A 21,803-nucleotide genomic window follows, 5' to 3' on the forward strand; every position below is an offset into this window, starting at 1 on the left:
TGCTTTCTTTCCTTTCTGTCCCTCCTCGGCCGACCTCACACAATGTCCCTGCTGTCTACAAGATTAAATTAACTTCTTCTGTTCAACACCTGGCTTCCTGCTGATTTCACCATCCCACTTCTAACACCCTGAGAAGCGATGAACCAGGAACGAACGATCACTTTTCACCCATCAGTTCCTTAAAGTTGTATATTGCAGGTAGGGAGGGGCAGATGAAGAGGGAGTGAGAGAGAAGAGGAAGTGAACTCTACCTCTTCTCACTTCACACTGTGTCAAATGGGAATTCCCAAACCCGGCACAAACGAACAAACAAACAAACAAACAAACAAACAAAACATGGAAACAAACAAACAAACAAAACAAAGAAACAAACAACACGTGCACAGCAATAAATACATACATACATACATACACTGTAAACCCGAACAGTACTACTGACTTAAAGTCATTGAGGTCAGTCAACTCAAAAGCCGATTTTTTGTTTCAAAAACTCAAACGTTTTGAGTTTTTGAATGAGTCCTGCATTTTTAATTTGCACTAGATCAATACTTTTGAGTTCATGGCAATCGTTTACTCAAACATTTAGAGTTCACGGCAGGAAGCTGCGTGATGACGTCACTGCGTGCTCTCATTGGACGCCATTTGAATTCTCAACGGCTGAATCTGGCAGAGACCGATGGATTATTCATTTTAAATTAGGGTGGAAAGACAAACAATCATATTTAATATACTATATATCTCAGGAAAGGAAGAGGGAGAAGTACCAGGAGCTGGCGGAGGAATGTCGGAGGAACGGGTGGAGGTCGAGGTGTATGCCGGTGGAGGTGGGCAGTCGGGGATTTGCCAGCCACTCCCTGAGCAAAGCCTATGGCACACTGGGCATAACAGGTGCAAACCGCAGAAGAGCCATAGGCAACAACGTGGAGGCAGCAGAAAGAGCCACCAGATAGCTCTGGTTGAGGAGGGCCATGGGGGCAGTGGAGCAGTAGCATGCCACTTGGACACAGACCGGGGCCTTGCAAACCCCGGTCGGGTCGCCTGGAGGAGGGTGTCTGTTGAAAGACCCGAAACACCCAGTGATTCTAGGAATCAACACTGATGATGTGTCCAAGTTTGTGCATCAGCAGATGTATTGTTAACTAATTAACTATAGTACAAGGACCCAGTGTGTCAATGCTGTAGTCGCTCCACAGGAAAGGAATATTTTGGAAAGTCCGTTTGGGGCATTATATCCGCCGCTCGAGCCAAGGACTTCTCCTAATGTTACGAGCTCTTCTGTGGTAAGTAGGAATGTTTCTTAAACGTCTCTTGTTTGTTGAAAGACACAACCAGGTTATTAGGAGAATTGTACCGCGAAGGTGGAGAAATATCTATCACGGGGTGTTGCGAGTTATGTTTGTGTCCGCGAAGGTTCGAGAATAATAGTCAAATGGGTGTTAAATTAAGTTTTATATGAACTTCAAAAGTTATAAGGGTCACCCGAAATCCACCACACAGATGCTGCAACGCCAGCAGGTTGAGTTAACTTTGTTTTAAACGGCAGCACAATAAATCATGCTAATTCAACGTGCAACAGTTGTGCTGCCGTTTTAAGAAGGCACTAAGTAAATATAATGCTAGCCAAATGAAATATCACTCTGTACAATTGGTGTAGTTTTAAATGGTCATTCGTGTGTAAACCTGAAACTTTTTAAATGTATTTTTGAAACTGCAAACACCATTTTTCAAACTGCAAACACCTGACTGGCTTGATGGCATCATTTAATCTGGTAAATTAGATTATTTATTCTATTTAAAAAGTAAACATGGATCAAGGTGTTTTATTAAATTAAATGATTACATTTGTTGTCTGTTTTTTCTATTCAACCTTTTAGCCCCAGGGTGGAAATTGAGTAACACCACCATTATCTAAGGTATGTTCACATTTTTATTAATGCTACATGATTAATTACCAGAATCATATTAAAAATAATACATGTATGTATTTTTTTATATTGAACAGAATTTTACCTAAACTTAATTCTCCATAGGTCTCCATAGGACACTGTCTTGGGTTTGAGATGCTGAAGACAAGTACTGCAATGTTAAGCTCCTGTCGCTTTCCCCAAATTAAAACTTGGCTTTTGATAAAGGAACAGCATGATATACACGAGACGCAGTCTGGCCCTTCGTGCTCTCCATGCATATCTACGAGAAGATGACTCACGGTTCTTCAAAACATGCAATGTATGTATTGCCTACTTAACACAAATGTCTATTGGTGTATTTTGCAGTGGGAAGAGGATCCAGACATTGAAAACATTCCTGTCGCACTTCTCTCTGTGAAAACTGACAACTAGCGCCATCTTGTTTAACCCCAACAGCATTTCTGTTGTGATAGAAGATGGCATTATTGTGAGATGTCTCCCCAGGTTGGCTGATACACACCTCCTCTTGTTTGCTTTAATGTATGCATTGCATTTAGATTCTCCAAAATAATCAATCCACACATTCACCTTCATTCAGAAAATACTGCTATGTCTTGATGATAATAGACCACTCAAACCGTGCCTGCTAAGTTTGAAAAATGCTTTGTTCCGCAATATTGAAGGCACCGGTGCCTCCAATATTACGGAACAAAGCAACACTGGATAAGTAATTTCATAGTTTTACTCTGCTTTGGATACGTAAACATTGATGTACTGTTTGTGACTGATTTTCTATTCATAATTTGATGTGTAAACCTGGATTTCACTAAAATGTCTTTTTTCATTTCATGAATACTGTTTGTTTTTAGTAAATTTTACTTTGATTTGCACCTTATGACGAGTACATTGAAATGTATTCTCTTGTATTTATTCAAGTATATGCTTGTCAAAGAATTTATTTTTTAACAGAACAGCAGAGTATAATTTGTTGTTTTTCTGTTTTGTTTTGTTGTTGTGTTTATTTCACATCTTCATCACGATGTTGTGTTAATTACTAAAAAAGAACTGCTCAGGGGTTTATTTGTTGTTTTGGTATGTAGACATGTTGTGCATTTGATACTGTTATCATGAATGTTTTATCAAAGGTTGTTTTAAACCTTAATAAAAAAATGTGCACTAAAACAGACATGTGAGGTGGGTTTTTGTTTTTAGACACAGAAGGCAAATGTAAGTACAGTATACATGAATATATTTTTTCAGGTAACATAAATTTGAGTTGGTTACGCTTAAATATGAAACCTAATTTTAACTTAAAAATTACAATAACAAGAAAACAGAGTAAACTGAAAGTATATCTTTTAAGTTCATTCAAACTCATAACATTTAAGTTCAGTCAAACTCATAAAATTTATTTCCACTACTCAAAAATTTTGAGTAAACTGTACTCAAAATTTTTGAGTAAACTGTACTAAAAAAAATTGATGTAATCAGTTGCCATAAAAATTTTGAGTACTTTCAACTTGTTGGGTTTTACAGTGCACTGTAAAACCCAACAAGTTGAAAGTACTCAAATTTTTTTTATGGCAACTGATTACGTCAAAATTTTTGAGTACAGTTTACTCAAAAGTTTTGAGTAACATGTAACCTGTTTTGAATAACCTGTACAGGTTACTCAAAACTTTTGAGTAAACTGTACTCAAAAATTTCGACGTAATCAGTTGCCATAAAAAATTTGAGTACTTTCAACTTGTTGGGTTTTACAGTGTGTACATACATACATACATACATACATACATACATACATACATACATACATACATACATACATACATACATACATACATACACACGGCAAAGGGATCCTTGAGCTTCCAATCACAAGCCTCACCGAAGAGTACAAGTGCGCTAAAGTGAGACTTTAGATGACCCTCACAGACTCCAGAGACCGGAAGATCAGTCAAGCTGCACCCCCCCTATCAACGGGACGGAAATGGACGCCATCCATTGCAGTGCAGCAGGCCACAGCAGCCCTAAGGCACAGCGACATTGTGGGACACGTTCAGCTAGGAAGAGGGGGGTTTGGCCTTACAAACAAACCTTCTTGGCGTAAGGCTTCAACATCGGAAAGAAGGAGAATGGTGATAGCAGAGGTGCGCCGCCAAGAGGAAGCTGAAAGAACTGCACGGGCTGTCTCTCTTGCCAAGCAGGGACAATGGATGAGGTGGGAAGGCCTGGAGAAGAGAAGGCTCAGCTGGAAGGATCTCTGGGAAATGGAGGCAAGCAACATCAGCTTCATCATCAGAGCTATCAATGACGTGCTCCCATCTCCAAAAAACCTCCACCAATGGTATGGCGACGATCCAACCTGTGACTTCTGTCGAACTCCAGGAACTCTCAAACACATCCTGACTGGTTGTAACACCAGCCTCACACAAGGCTGCTACACCTGGAGGCACAACCAGGTCCTGAAGATTTTGGCAGTTGTCCTTGAGAGCAAGAGGAATACCATCAACTCCTTGCCAATGAGAGCCACCACGTCCAGCACAGCACCGTTGACTTTCATCCGAGAGGGACAGAAAAAGCCCAACCATCCTACTGCCAAACCAGAAGTTGGACAGCTATCCGGGGCCCGCGATTGGGAGATGCGGGTTGACATTGGCCAGCAATTGGTTTTCCCAGCGGAGATTGCAGCCACCACCCTCAGACCAGACTTGGTGCTCTGGTCCCCTTCACTCAAGGCTGTCTACATCGCAGACTCACAGTCCCGTGGGAAAACTCTGTTGAAGAGGCCTATGAGCGCAAGAAGCTGCGCTACACAGAACTCGCAGTGGATGCGCAAGAGCGGGGATGGAAAACCAAGGTAAATCCAATTGAAGTTGGATGCAGAGGGTTTGTGGCTTCCTCCTCCATCAGGCTGCTAAAAGACCTGGGTATCCATGGACAGGCTCTGCGGCACACAGTTAGGTCACTGTCTGAAGCGGCAGAAAGAAGCAGCCACTGGATCTGGATGAAGAGGAAGGACCCTTGTTGGGCTCATAGGTCAGCAACCTAAGACCCCACCAGCTTCTGAACATCTGATTGGGCATGTGACACAAGCGCAATCGTGATCAACCTGTCGCTGGCTACCATCGATGAGGGTGTCTAGTGATTAAAACACCCAATGATTCTTTGGCACACTACTGACGATGTGTCCCAAATTCACAACCTCCCATCCCTGAGGCACAGCTCCAACATCACGCCCAGTGGTTCATGATTCTCTTCTCTCTCTCTCTCTCTCTCTCTCTCTCTCTCTCTCTCTCTCTCTCTCTCTCTCTCTCTCTCTCTCTCTCTCTCTCTCTCTATCTATCTATCTATCTATCTATCTATCTATCTATCTATCTATCTATCTATCTATCTATCTCTCACTACTGACAATGGCACACTACTGACGACGTGTCCCCAATTCACAACCTCCCATCTCTGAGGCACAGCTCCCACACCACTCTCAACATCAAGGCTAATCTCATGTGAGGACCATCCATACATAAATGATGGATTAAACTTGGTGTGACTATATTACATTAATGGTCAATTCATAACTACAAAGGTTTTGGAAGCCACCCAGAAGCATACACTAGTGCCATTTCCCTTTCGATAAGACGAAATAATTGTGTCCAGGCCGCTATTTTCTATCATTGGATCCGAAACGGCAAAATGCAAATGACTCTTGATTTCATTGAGTTTAGTGAAATTGTAAAAATATTTGATTTGATTGAAATTGATTGAATTAGTCTTTTTTGGTCTCACAATGTAAAAAAAAATCACAGCAGCAAAGTGATAAAAGTAAGAGGAAAGGAAAGGAAGAATATTGAAGTTTGAATTGCTCAAAAATGTCATCTGTTTGCCGACGCACAGCCCTGATATCATCACCCGGCAACTGTGTAATCGTAAACGATTACACCAGTGACGTGCAGTCAGGGGAGGTCGGTGAGGCTGTGCCTCACCTGTCATCATGGAAATATCAAATGAAAAAATAAATTAAACAGTTTTATTTATTTAGTGATTTGTCCTTTAAAGTTCTTTTCCATTTAACAGTGCTGGCTTGCTCGGCAGTGAGACCGCATTGCAGTCCCTCTGCATATCGTTATTAAAGTGTTCAAAAAATTTTAGTATATGAACTAAATTTCTACACTTTAGCTGGTGTATATAATGTACAGTCACTGTATATTATAAACACTGTACAACAGTGTTTATTTTATTTTTATCAAAACTGTGTGAGGCACACAGTTCTCCTGCCTCATGACAGGAGGCGCTGGTGATTCCAGAGATTCTTCTTGCGACTCCTCAGCTGCAGAATAATAGAATTAGTGACAGCAAGCTACAGTAAACAGTTAGCAAGTTAAGTGCAACCATCCAGTCATTTTTTTCGTGTTGCTTGGCCTTATTTTCAGAATGGAGGATTACATATCTAAATTGAAAGAATTTTCTAAACTGGACTTTCAATCGAAGCAGGAGATAATAATTAAAGGAAGACCAACACCGGATTGTATAGCTCACAAACGGTGAGGGGTGAATGTAAATCTCCTGGACAGCTTCTCAGAAGGAGCGGCGCATTGACTTCCTTTATAAGTAAAGGTAACACGTTAATAACGTTTTTTTTATAATTCTTTTTTTCTATGCTACAGTTTGTATACAGTATATAAAGAATGCTGACATGACATTTTAAACAAAACACGTTAACTGTTGCCAACCAAATGGTGAATAAGATACTCTGTGGAGTTCATATGTTTGTAAATCTGACTGTGATGACGTCAATGCCTCACCAGCCATGAACCTCACCGCACATCACTGGATTACACCACATCTCGCCTTTCCAGAATCATTGGGTGGACTATCAATGATTTAACAGACTTTGAGGATTATTCCGCATCATGGTTGAAAGGTCTAATCATATTTAGGCCTCAGTGTAAGGATAACATAGGAAAAAGCGAATGTTGCTCTTATTTGAGACCATCCACTCCAAAAACAATAACTTGAGCGGGCATGTTCACTAATCCTGCTCTACACTTTGTAACTGACTAAACATTGCACAGTGAAACAGAACAACATGTACAAAGACATCCCAATATTAATCCTGTCACGCCTCTTTTTAAATGTATTTATTTATTTGTTTATTCATTCCTTATTTAATTTATTTGTTTATTTATTTATTTATTTTTCACAACTTTGTGCCTGTAGTGTGGGAGGATGAAGGCAAAGAGGGGGAAAGGAAATGGTTATAAGTCCAACCTGGTTGGTTTCACCACGACTCTCCCAAACCTGGTCTTGATAGTAGGAGTAGATGGCGAGGGTCAATAAAATAGTAGTTGGCTCCCGAGTCCACCAGGGCCTTGATGGAGAGAACCTGGGTAGGTCCATAAATCCATTCAATTCAAGTCGCCGGAGTGCGGCCCCAGTCTCGACTTTTCCCGGTGCCGGATAATCAATCTTTTCGGGCACTCCGCGGCATGATGTCCCTGTCCCCGCAGTAGAAGCAGGCCTGGTCGTGGATCCGGCAACGTTTCTCCTCCGTACTCAAATGTCCATCTCCCAGCTGCATTGGTTTGTCTTCCGAGTCATTGTACCGTCCACTGTTGGGGCCCCCCAAGCCTACTTGAATTGATATCTCGTGGCGCGACCCTCGGTATCCAACAGGTCTGTCGAAAAACCCTTGGAACCTGCGTTCACAAGTCCTCTCCCGCATGCAGTGGTCCATCTTCAGGGCGAGGTCCACAAACTCATTCAAGTGAGAGATATCATCTCGGATGGCCAGTTCGATTTGTAGCTGACATAAGCCGAGGGTTGTTGGTCGAATACCAACGAACACTGGTGAAGCAATTCCCCGCATCGGCCATGTTCACCCCCATAACGCAGAGAGTGGGCTAAATTTGGTTCCCGACTACCCGTCAGGAGTAGAGCGGATACTTGCCCGGTAGCTTGGCGAGTACCTACTTCGTCTAACTGGTGAGCCAACATGGAGATGGCTTTACGGAGCTCTGTAATCGCTTGGTCCTGCTGACTCACACTGGCTTCATCGCTGGCCAAAGCAGACAAAATCCTGTCTAAATCTGTGGGATCCATGTTGGCCGGTGAAATCTGTCATGTCCTAAACAACGCGGAGAGACGTCACATTTGGTTTGGAGGGAAGTAAGTAGTTAGATCCTAAAAATAGCAGACGAAGACAGGCGTACCATATAAAAAGTTTTAATCTGGTGACGTAAAAACGCACCGGCGAAAATGTAACTTGGACCACTGGTCAAATAAGGACCAGGTAATACAAAATACGCAAGAACACAAAGCACTTGCACTGGGGCAAGGAGAAAAAAACAAAGGACTACAAAACAAAATTTGATGTACCCAATACGCGCATGCACCGAGAAAAAAACAATCAGAATCGGACGAATAAACAACAATGGACCGAAAGCTACGAGAACAACTATAACAAGAACAAGATCGCGAAATGCCAAACCTGGGGCACATGCAGTGGCAAGGCGGAATAATTCACCGGCAAACAAATGACAGCATGACATTCCTTAAATATCTCGGTGACTAATTATGAGATTGGCAGCAGCTGTGATACAAGATGGTAAGCACAAACCCGCCACCTGCTGCCGAAATCTTAACATGACATAGGCAAGTGTGGCTTTCAAGCCACACAACACAACGATGACAACTATTCACACTGACACGAACACCCAAGTTAATTCATGTTTAAATGCATCATACCAGCAGAATGAAGATTCATTCAAAGGGCGTTCTACGATGGATTTAATTTGCATTCTTTTTCCATAAATTTCCAATGCATTTGCAAGCCAGTTTCTATAGCAACTGAAGTTGAGGCTGTCTATTACAGCAGACTATCGTTAATTGATCCACTAATGCATTTAACTGTGTACCCATTACAAAGTTGCCTTTGTTTCCAGGTCCCATTTTAGGGATAGGCATTTACATAAAAGCATCTGTGATTGACTCCAACAATTATCAGAAAATGTTACATTTTGTCCATTGAAAAAATGGTGGTGCTCGCACTCACAATAATAACCACAATACTGTCACATTTTTGAATTGCGAAAATAACATTTCTGAGGAAAAAAAACATAATATGTGTGGCAGAGTCATGTATTTGCCATCATACAAACAAAAGTCAGGACGCAAACAGACCAAAACATGTGTGCAGATGGCAAAAGGTGATGGTGAGGGCCATTGCAGAGGTGGGGGTGGCCCAAGTCCTATCTTCCCCTTCTGGATGACTTCACTAAAACCAAATAAAACATTGTTCCCTGCTTTAAAACTCAAATCAATAAACAAATACATATTTTACAATTCCAATCGTGAGTCACACCAACATGCAGAAACAAGAGATGGAAAGACGATTAAGAATCAGAGATTTATGGCACACATGATTGTGGCTAGAGGTGGACTAAGAGGCTCCAGTTTGAAGAGTGTCAAAGCATTCCAGCCACATGGACAAAGCAGGTAAGGAACGGGATTTGAAAAAAGCAGGAAATACACCCAGCACAGACTGTAGAATATTACAGAATATAATATTTTAGTTTTGGTGTGTGTAGAATGGCGGATCTGTATGCCTTTTGTTGCTTTGATATACTTTTATGTAATTTTTCTGGTGCATTTCATGATGGCTTGGCTTTTACATCTACCCAAAGGACTTCGGATGAAAACTATTGAGAATGGTGCTGAGTAACATAGTATTTGACCACTGTAACATTATACAGTCTCCATTGGAAAATAAATGTACTCCCTCTGAAGAAGGTTGTCAAGTTGTGGACCCAGCTGAATAATGTTTTGGAATTGCAGGCTCAGGCCAAGTTATATTAGAAAAAAAAATACTAACGGAAAAGTGCACTGACAGACGACTAACATATCATTGGTACCAAAGAGCCAGACGAAACGGTGCAAGAACAAAAGCACCTATGAAAGGGCTCGGTACGAGAGAACACCATGATCAAACAAACAAAATGTCAAAGGTTCTATAACATGAAGCCAAAGATCAAGAGCAAAAATATAAAATAAAAATTCTTCCGAACTAAAATTAATGAATAAATTAGAAATTTATTAAATTATAATTTATATTGATAATGACAGTGATACATTGGTTTACGAACTTAATTGGTTCCCAGATAGAGTGTGTAAAGTGAAAAGTGTGTATCCTAAACATTAATTTCCCATAGGAAACCATTAAAATAAGAATAATCTGTTCCCAGGTGCCCTGGGAACAGATTCTGCCCTTTTTTTCTACTTTCTAATTTTCTAAGCCTTATAACTACACACAATATACCTTAACAGACGACAAGATGGCGCCGCGAATGGCAGCCTCGGTCACACGCGCCCTAGTATTGTTCCTGATTTTGTCATTTTCATTTGTTTTTTGCGATCCTACGCGACTCAGTTACACGAGGGAAGAGTTACTGAGCATGCGGACTATTTTCACCGACACACCAAAATCTACAAGGTTTTTCGGGGCTGCTTGCGAGCGGCGTAGCTGCTCTGTATGGAGCTTTGAGACTCCGGCGTAGGAGGGGGAAGTGAGCCAGCGTGCTCGTCAAGCTTCGACAGCGTGGATTTCGAACGCCGCTCCCATCGATCCACCACGCTAATCTACGCTCACTACCAAATAAGATGGACGAACTTCTGCTTCTCACAAAGACCAATAAAACATTTGCCCGCTCTGCTGCGATGTGCTTCACTGAGACCAGGCTCAGTGACCGCCACCCGGATTCCGCGCTACACCTACCCGGATTCTGTCTCCTTCGGGCCGACCGCGACACGGAGCAATCGGGGAAATCCAAAGGCGGTGGACTATACTTCTACATCAACGAAGAATGGTGCACCGATGTCACGATGCTCGACGCACACTGCAGCCCTGGCTTGGAATCGCTGTCTCTCAACTGCAAGACATTCTACTCGCCACGTGAGTTCGCTTCCTTTATTCTCGTCGCCGTGTACATCGCGCCACAAGCTAATGCTAACACGTGTATACAAACGCTAGCGGACCACGTAAACCAACTCGAACTAAAATATCCAGAATCACCCCTGATCATTTTGGGCGATTTTAATCAAACACGTTTAAACCGTGAACTTCCCAAATATAAGCAGCATATTGACTGCCCAGAGGAGAAAACATTCTAGCTCATTGTTACACAGCACTCAAAGGCGCATACCGGTCCGTTGCGCATGCAGCTTTGGGTCTTTATGACCACTATTTAATCCACTTAATTCCCACATACAAACAGAAACTCAAATGTGTAAAACCGGGAGTCAAGACAGTTAAAAAATGGACAGATGAAGCAAAATTAGCGCTACAAGAATGCTTAGACTGCACTGATTGGAGCGTCTTTGAAACTTCAACGGGCACATTGGATGAATACACAGACACTGTAACATCATACATCAGTTTCTGTGAGGACATGTGTGTACCAACAAAGTCCTTCCGCTCATTCAACAACAACAAGCCATGGTTCACTCCCAAACTCAGGCAGCTTAGGAAAGAGAAATAATCCGCATTTAAAAGCGGTGATCGAGCAGTTTACAAACTCGCCCGAAACAGACTGACGAAGGAAATTAACATCGCAAAGAAACGTTATGCGGAGAGGCTTAACAAACAGTTCTCCGCTAACGACTCTGCATCGGTGTGGAATGGCCTGAAAGCATTAACAAATTATCGTTTACCTTCCCCCCAAGCAGTGTACAACAATGGTATGGCTGATGAGTTAAATACATACTTTTGCCGATTTGAAAAGGACACCCCCATTTCCCCGGTCTGCCCACCATTACCAGAAACTACCGTATCTCCGCCCTCTGCCCTACAGATCCACGAACTGGACGTTAGACGGCTCTTCAAGCAGCAGAAGATCAAGAAAGCTGCAGGACCTGACAGAGTGTCCCCCTCCTGCCTGAGAGTCTGCGCTGACCAGCTGGCTCCGGTCTTCACACAAATCTTCAACAGATCCCTGGAGCAGTGTGAAGTCCCATCCTGCTTCAAACAGTCTACTATCGTCCCAGTTCCAAAGAAACCAGCACCCTCGGGATTGAACGACTATAGACCTGTCGCTCTGACGTCTGTGGTCATGAAGTCCTTTGAACGCCTCGTGCTGAACCACCTAAAGAACATCACCGGACCTCTGCTAGATCCTCTTCAGTTTTCCTACCGGGCAAACAGGTCTGTGGAGGATGCGGTCAACATTGGACGGCATCACATCCTTGACCACCTTGACAACACAGGAACCTACGCAAGGATCCTGTTTGTGGACTACAGCTCTGCGTTCAATACCATCATCCCAGAACTCCTCATCCCCAAACTTCTCCAGCTTGGTGTGTCCCCCACGATCTGCCAGTGGACCCTCAGCTTCCTGACAGGACGGACACAACAGGTCAGACTGGGAAATATATCATCCACAACACGAACCACGAGCACTGGAGCCCCGCAGGGATGCGTCCTCTCTCCATTGCTCTTCTCTCTCTACACAAACGACTGCACCTCAACGCACCCAGCTGTCAAATTCATAAAGTTCGCAGACGACACCACGGCCATCGGTCTCATCAAAGACGGCGACGAGTCTGCGTACCGACAACAAGTGGAGCAGCTGGAGCTCTGGTGCAGCCGTCACAACCTGGAGCTGAACACGCTCAAGACAGTTGAGATGATCGTGGACTTCAGGAAACATCCATCACCACAGCTACCCCTCACACTATCCAACTCCCTGGTGTCAACCGTTGAGACCTTCAAGTTCCTGGGAATCACAGTCTCCCAGGACATGAAGTGGGAGGTCAACACCAACTCTATCCTGAAAAAGGCCCAACAGAGAATGTACTTCCTGAGGCTGCTAAAGAAGCATGGCCTGCCACAGGAGGTGCTGCAACATTTCTACACGGCTGTCATCGAATCCATCCTGTGTTCTTCCATCACCGTTTGGTTCGGGGCCGCCACAAAAATGGACAAAATCCGACTTCAACGGACAGTTAGGACGGCGGAAAAAATCATTGGCACCGCCCTACCCACTCTCGAGGACTTGCATACTGCAAGAATCCAAACTAGGGCGCGGAAAATCCTACTGGACCCTCCGCACCCTGCCCACCACCTTTTCCAGCTACTCCCCTCAGGCAGGCGCTACCGATCCATGCGCACCAAATCCAGCAGACATTTAAACAGCTTCTTCCCCCAAGCCATTAACTCTTTGAACTCTTTCAACAGTAGCCAAAATGGAACTGTATAGTGCCACTTAGCAGTTTTTTTTGACAACGATACTAGTGCAGCGTGTTCTACCGGAAACAAATTCCTTGTGTGTTCTACATACTTGGCAATAAAGATGATTCTGATTCTGATTCTGATTCTGATTTACTGTATATACACGTGAATGATGAAGATATAGATGTATGTATGCATGTATGCATGTATGTGTATGTGTATGTGTATGTGTATGTGTATGTGTATGTATGTATGTATGTATGTATGTATGTATGTATGTATGTATGTATGTATGTATGTATGTATGTATGTGTATGTATGTATGTTTACAATATGTATATATATATTTACAATTTAAAACGTATGTGAGTCAATGAGTATGTATGCCTGTTTTGTGCATACACTTATGAACACATGGATGTATTATGTGGATCGAGGATGCTTGGACTCTCGGACACAAATGTATTTGGAAGGGCATCAACGAATGGCGGGCCCTCTACACGGAAATGTTAGTGGAGGCTTTCCCTCCGAGCCAGCAGAAGATCCTGGCTCTACTGGGGTCATATATGAATCCCCACAGCAGATTACCCATTTGGAGGTATCTGCTGAATCTGTTAAGTTTGTTTTATTTAGATGTTGCTTTATTATTGTAGTTTTTCTTGCCAACACACTAAAGTTAGAGTGGAAAAGGGGTTGCTTCAGTAATAGGTGTTTCTTATTAGGTGATGGAGAGTTACAAAACCCCACTTAGGTTCGCTTCATACAACGTGAAAGGTATCCTAAACCCAATCAAGAGAAGCAAAATCCTGGGAAAAATGGCAAAAGAAAATGTAGACATAATGTTTTTACAAGAGACCCACCTAAATGATTTGGAACATCTGAAACTCAAGAGACAGGGATTCAAACAGATCTTCTTTGCTTCTTATGCGAAGGGGCACAGGAGAGGAGTATCTACCATTATCTCTACAAAAGTAATATTTGAGTTGCAGACAGAAATTAAAGACAAGGAAGGGAGATATAATATGGTTGTGGGTAAAATGGAGGGATCTGTGGTGACTCTTATCAATGTTTATGCACCACCTGGGGCAACATGGAGTTTTTACCGACATATCTTCGACCTGATGTTTACTAAGGCCCAAGGATTGGTCATATGTGGTGGGGATTTTAACATGAGATTGGATTTTAAAATGGACGCATCAAAAACAACACAACAGCACAATAACCCGATGGCGGATAAAGTGGGGACGATAAAGGAGATGGGTATATGTGACGTATGGAGAGAGCTTAACCCAACCACGAGAGACTATACTTTTTACTCGCCATCACATAACAGTTATTCAAGGATTGATTTTATTTTCATTTTTAATAAAGACATCGGCCTTATAAGGACGTGCAAAATTGGAATAATAGACCTATCGGATCACAGCCCAGTCTATTTGGACATACAAATAAAATACGATAAAGGGCCTGGAGACTTACCTTAAGTGCATTAAAGGGGAAGATGAAAGAAGAAATAAAAGATGAAATCTCACTGTATCTATTAGAAAACGATAACGGAACGGTGCCCCCAAACATGGTATGGGATGCAAGCAAAGAGGTCTTAAGAGGGAAAATAATCGCAAAATTTTACAAAAGAAAAACAGACAGGAAAAACCGGAGAAACTCGAAAAATCATTACAGCAACTAGAGAGTCAACACAAAAAAAATGCCCAAATGACGGTGGCCCAAGAAATTATGACAGTTAAAAAACAGATACAAGATATCCATGACATAGATATTCAGAAAAAAAACTTTATTTAAAGCATAATTACTATGAGGCGGGCAGTAAAGCAACGAAAAATCGGCATATAAATTAAGGAAGCAACAAGCAGAGAGAGTGGTTCATAAAATCAAGGACCCATATACTGGACAAATGAAATTTGACTTTAAGGACATCCAAAGTTGCTTTCAAAGATATTATAAGGACCTCTATGCCCAAATGGCTCCGGATGATGAGGAAGCTCCCGAGGCTATGTTGCAATCACTCAACCTCCCAACAGTCTCGGGAGATCAAAATGACGTTCTCATGGCTGAGGTGACTATAGGTGAACTACAGAAGGCTATTACCCATCTAAAGCTAAATAAATGCCCAGGCACAGACGGCTTCCCCGCTGAATGGTATAAGACCTATTGCGACATCTTATCTCCAATATTATTGAGAACATTTAATTGGGTCCTAGCAAATGGAACCATCCCCCCCTTCTTGGAGAGAGGCGAACATAGCTTTGATACCAAAAGATAGGAAGGACAAAACCAAATGTGAAAATTACCGCCCTATTAGTATCTTGAACCAAGACTACAAACTTTTTACGTCAATTCTAGCAAGGCGTCTCGAATCAATACTTCCAGAAATCATACATTTAGACCAGACTGGTTTTATTAGACAAAGACAGAAAATTGATAATATTCGGAGAACTCTACACATAATTGCACATATAAAGGCACACAATTTAGAAGCCGTTTTGCTGGGATTAGATGCAGAAAAAGCTTTCGACTCTGTCAACTGGACATACTTAAACAATGTAGTACGGAGATTTAAATTCAATGATAACTTCATAAGAACTATACGGACTTTATATGATAGGCCAATCGCAAAAGTTAGAATAAATGGAGGATCAACTGAATTTTTCAGGTTAGAAAGGGGATGTCGACAGGGATGCCCCATTTCCCCACTATTATTTGCCATTTTTATAGAACCTCTAAGTCAATGGTTAAGACAAAAAGAAGAGATTGAGGGTATAACCATTGGACAAGACACCCACAAAATAGCCCTATTCGCGGACAATATATTAATATACTTGGGAAAACCATCTACCTCTCTCCAGGAACTGTTCTCGACCATCAGGGCATACGGAGATTTCTGTCATTTAATTTTTCTTTGAGCAAGATGAGAAGAGATGAAGTCAACCTGAAATGGGACTCTGAGAGTATCAGATATTTGGGCGTGAATATTCCAAAAGATTTAGATAAAATTGTGTTTGAAAATTACTACCCTCTCCTTGCCCAAATTCAAGCAACTTGATCAGATGGAATCTGGTTCCATTCCTTGGCATATTGCAAAGAGTGGAAGCAATCAAAATGAATGTGTTGCCCAGATTAGTTTATCTATTTCAACGCATCGTAGGCGGAGACTCGGCAGAACACGCGGTGCGCTGGTAATGCCGCACAGTTCAACCCGCCACGAACACTCACGGGCAAATGAAACACGACACAAGAAACTAAGTATTGTACAATAAAACGAAATGAAGCAATTATTACCTGCAACACAGTATGGCAGAAGGGAAGGGTTTCGTCTTGTGATTAACTGCACAATAGAAAAGCACTATGAAGCACATGTGCTTCAAAGTTCCACTCGACAAAACGTGAAGTAAATAATGACACAAAAAGTAATCTGGACTCGAAATGAATAAGGGAACTAATTAGATAAAACTAGACAGTACAAAAGGGCAAACAAAATAAGATATTGTCATGAAAATGCGCGTTAATCGAGACCATCAGAAAATTGCGACTCACCATGTATCTCCTCCAGATTGTTCTGGAAACTGGAAACCTTCATAATTTAATAATCTAGTGCACAACTCCGTTACACACACACACACACACACACACACACACACACACACACACACACACACACACACACACACACACACACACACACACACACACACACACACACACACACATATATATATATATATATATATATATATATATATATATATATATATATATAAAGCGGCTGGATAGCTCAGTTGATAAGGCATCGGTTTGGCATATGGGAGACGAGGGTTCGTATCCCACTTGTGGCAGAGAAAATAAGCACAATGACATCACCCAGTGTGGGTCCTTGGGCAAGACCCTTCACGCTAATGCCTACCTCATACAATGATGAGAGACAATAAATGGAATGACATGCCGGCTCAGACGTCGCCCGGCCAAACAAGGTCTGCGTCAGGTGCTGGGGAACCAGAGCACCCTGATGAAAAATGGGCTACTGGAACAAAGCGGAGATGGACGAGATGCGATAACATGGCTCTGTTGGAATGCTACTACTCAAGCAACCCTAGTCAGAGGGGTTACATGCAGAGAATGGGGGCTGAATGGTTACTTCGAAACCCACAGTCACGGTTGACCACGAAACAACTAGTAGCTCAGTGTTCCAATATCCACAAACGGCAATTGCTATCACAACTTGAGATTGATGAGGTACAACACAAATTCCGAGGTGAAGGGCCCAAGGCTGCCACATCACAGGAAGAGGTTCAACCAGAGATTGGGAGGCAAGCCCCAATGAATAATGAGATTGGAAAGCCAGCCCCAATAAATGAAATGCTGAGCGAGGCAGCAAATGACCTGAGAGATAAGATCATGGCAAGAATGAAAACTGGGCAACGAAGGCACCGATTACAACGGTTATGTGAAGTACCACCTGAAAGTCTCAAGGAAACTGTGAATGCAGCACTGAGAACGATCCCGACCGGAACGATCACGGTAACCAATGAGCTGATATACACCTCAGCATCAGTGATCCTAGACATGCTTGGCTACAAGAGCAACCATGAGAGCCACGAGATTCATTACCCACCATGGAAAAGACGGTTGGAGGCCAAGATCAAGGCGGCTCGGAAAGATGTGAGTCAATTGACGGAGACCCAGAGAGGTGTGAATAAAAGGCCAATACCCAAGAGGTACATGCAGATAACCATACCTGAAGCACTCGAAACTGCCAAACAAAGGCTCCAGGCCTTGGCCAGTCGCCTAAAGAGGTACACAAAAGAGAATGAGGCCAGAAGAATAAACAGGCTGTTCGCAACACAACCTGCGAAAGTGTACGCTCAGTGGCAGGGTTCTAACAGCAGAGCAGACCCTCCAAGGCTGGAAACTGAAAGATACTGGAAAGGCATATGGGAGAAGGAGGTCGCACATAACAGCAGTGCACAATGGCTGGTGACTCTGAAAGAGGAGCACAGCAACCTCCCTGAACAGAACCCAGTTACCATCACAGCGGCAGATATACAAGGAAGAGTCTCAGGTATGAAAAACTGGACGGCACCAGGCCCGGATATGGTCCACACCTACTGGCTAAAGAAACTCACAGCTCTCCACGAGCGCCTAGCAGCACAAATGAACCAGCTGCTGATGGATGGGACTCACCCAGGATGGCTAACCGAAGGGCGAACAATCCTGATCATGAAGGATTCCTCAAAGGGTGCAGTTCCTTCCAACTATCGGCCAATAACCTGTCTCTCCACAACATGGAAGCTCATGTCAGGCATCATTGCGGCTAAGATGGAACCATTGATCAATACATGAGCAAAGCACAGAAAGGCATTAGTAGAGATACTAGAGGTGCCAAACATCAGCTGCTGGTTGACAGAACAGTCGCTCAAGACTGCAGGTCCCGACATACCAACCTGTGCACAGCCTGGATTGATTACAAGAAAGCATATGACTCGATGCCACACACATGGATCAATGAATGCTTGGAGTTATATAAGGTCAACAGGACCCTGAGAGCCTTCGTTGCAAACTCGATGAGGATGTGGAAAACCACACTTGAAGCCAATGGCAAGCCACTAACGCAAGTGTCCATCAAATGTGGCATATATCAAGGTGATGCACTCTCCCCACTGCTGTTCTGCATAGGACTGAACCCCCTCAGCCAGATAATCGCCAAGACAGGCTATGGATACCGCCTCAGAAATGGAGCTACGATCAGTCACCTCCTCTACATGGATGACTTCAAGCTGTATGCTAAGAGCGAAAGGGACATAGACTCCCTGATCCACACAACCAGGATCTACAGCAGTGATATCGGAATGTCATTCGGGCCGGAGAAATGTAGTCGGATGGTGACTAAGAGGGGCAAGGTAGTCCACACTGAAGGGGTCTCACTCACTGAAGGAACAATGAAAACAGCTACAAGTACCTCGGTATACCACAGGCCAATGGCAACCTCGAATTAGCAACAAGGAAAGCGGCTACGACCAAATACCTCCAGCGGGTGAGGCAAGTCCTCAGAAGCCAGCTCAATGGCAAGAACAAGACACGGGCAATAAACAGCTATGCCCTGCCAGTGATCAGATACCCTGCAGGAATAATAAGGTGGCCAAAGGAAGAGATTCAGACCACGGATGTTAAGACCCGAAAACTCCTCACCATGCACGGAGGGTTCCATCCCAAGTCCAGCACCCTGAGACTGTACACAAGCCGTAAGGAAGGAGGCCGGGGACTAGTGAGTGTGAGAGCCACTGTCCAGGATGAAACATCCAAGCTCCATGAATACATCAAAGAGAAGGCTCCAACGGATGATGTACTCAGAGAATGTCTCAGTCAATGGGGAACAGAGGATGAGGTACTGGAAGAGGGACAATCATGGGAGGAAAAGCCCCTACACGGGATGTACCACCGAACCATAGCAGAAGTGGCTGATCTCAAGAAGTCCTATCAGTGGCTAGAGAGGGCTGGCCTAAAGGACAGCACAGAGGCACTCATCCTGGCTGCCCAAGAGCAGGCCCTGAACACCAGAGCCATAGAGGCAGGGATATACCACACCAGACAAGACCCAAGGTGTAGGTTGTGCAAAGAGGAACCTGAGACAATCCAACACGTAACTGCAGGGTGTAAGATGCTGGCAGGGAAAGCCTACATGGAGCGCCATAACCAAGTGGCTGGCATAGTCTACCGAAACATCTGTGCGGAGTATGGACTGGAAACCCCAAGGTCAAAATGGGAAACACCTCCCAAGGTGGTGGAGAATGACCGAGCAAAAATCCTGTGGGACTTCCAGATACAGACTGACAAGATGGTAATGGCCAACCAACCAGATATCGTGGTCATAGATAAAGGGGAAAGGAAAGCCGTTGTCGTGGATGTAGCGGTCCCGAGTGATGGGAACATCAGAAAGAAGGAACATGAGAAAATCGAGAAATACCAAGGGCTCAGAGAGGAGCTGGAGAGAGCCTGGAAGGTAAAGGTGACAGTCGTGCCTGTGGTGGTCGGAGCACTTGGGGCAGTGACCCCCAAACTCGACGAGTGGTTGCAACAGATCCCGGGAACAACATTGGATATCTCGGTCCAGAAAAGCGCAGTGCTGGGAACAGCACGGATACTGCGCAGAACCCTCAAGCTTCCTGGCCTCTGGTAGAGGACCCGAGCTGAAATGGGGACAGACACCACCCATGGTGGGTGAGACGAGGATTTTTTTTTTTTTATAATATATATATATATATATATATATATATAAAAGGGGAAGGAAAAAAAAGAAATGCTGTCCATAATTTTCTGATTCATTAATTTAATTTGGAAAAAAAATATTGGCAGGGAGCAGAAAATGTAGAAAACTGCAAAGTGGAATAATTTAATTAAAATGGGAGGGAAAGCATACACAGAGATGAGACATGCTTTTAGAAATCATCGACAGATTCCAGTGTATACAGTAATACATAATTTATCCCAGACAGAAACGCTTAAATATATGATTGTGTGACAAACATGTCAGCTTCAGCTTCCTTAAGAAGTGATGAATGTCACATGGAGGCTGCAATTGCTTTATCCCAAATGGTCTCACAAGTAATATCATAGTAATTGCACTTCAGCAAAATGTGTCTTTCTAAGATGGTTGCTGAGGATAGGCTTGTAATCATACAGGCACTGGTGACCAGACCACTGTACATATTGTGTATTTTGCAAAGATATCAATTACACAAATACATATTTTTGTACTTTATGGCTAAGCTGTACTTGATGTTTCTATATAGTGTGTGTGATAAATATAAATATAAATATAAATATAAATATATATGCCTGAATCTTGCCCTATCAAGGTGATGCGACAGAGTGTGCATCGAGCATTTGAGTGTCTTCGATTTTGATTTGGCCAGGAGAGTTGGGGATGGCATCTCAGACAGATTGGTGATGTTAAGGAAATTCACGATACAAACACATTATAAACAATGTTTTATTTTCTTACGCGTCATTTTATCTTCTCGGACCTCCGTTTTACAATACAAAACAAAAGCTTTCCCAAACAGCTAGGCCACACTCATCTTCTGCCTATACCATCTGCACTTGCCAGCCTGCATCAGTGGGCACAAGCCAGTTCTATTTGTGCCATCCCAAAGATTAAAGAATATTTTTGATCTTACCTTTGATTCCTGCTTCATTTATAATTTACCATAGCAGGAGATTGTTGCTATCTGAGATCAGGTTCTGTTCTGCAATGGGACAAACTTCACAGGACAGCTCATGTATGCCCCCTCCCCCCGCCCCCCAGCCCGTCTCAGCACGATGGGGGACCGGGCTTACAGCTGCTCTGCCCTCAAACTCTGAAACTCACTTCCTCCCAACATTCGTATCATCGATTCTTATCCCACCTTCAAATCCCATCTCAAAAGACACCTCTTTAAAATCGCATTTTATGTGTCGATCTTTCTCTTGTTTCTATTTATAACTGTATTTTATTTATTGTATGCTATTTGTGATTGTATTTTGTTTATTATAGTACCTACTCACAACTAAAAAGGGACCCTTCCAGTAGATACAAGAAAGATACAAGAAAGAAATGATAGACTGTCTCCAAAAGTTAGAGAAAGGAAAACTTATTGACAAACAGATGTATTTTAGATTATACC

General features: G+C 43.0%; 1 long non-coding RNA gene across 1 annotated transcript in view; it reads left to right on the plus strand.

Moving 5' to 3' along the window:
- LOC148899678 (uncharacterized) overlaps positions 1 to 3,072 on the plus strand; it is a 3,178-nt gene extending 106 nt beyond the window's left edge. The window contains exons 1-3 of the long non-coding RNA XR_016114774.1: positions 1 to 1,280; positions 1,875 to 1,913; positions 2,031 to 3,072. The exon at positions 1 to 1,280 is cut by the window's left edge and continues 106 nt beyond it. This is a non-coding gene — a long non-coding RNA (uncharacterized LOC148899678). The remainder of the gene's footprint in view (positions 1,281 to 1,874; positions 1,914 to 2,030) is intronic.
- Positions 3,073 to 21,803: the final 18,731 nt, after the last annotated feature.

This window comes from Hippocampus bargibanti, linkage group LG04 (assembly GCF_051943395.1).
Source record: "Hippocampus bargibanti isolate YZ-2025 linkage group LG04, ASM5194339v1, whole genome shotgun sequence".
Lineage (NCBI taxonomy): Eukaryota > Metazoa > Chordata > Actinopteri > Syngnathiformes > Syngnathidae > Hippocampus > Hippocampus bargibanti.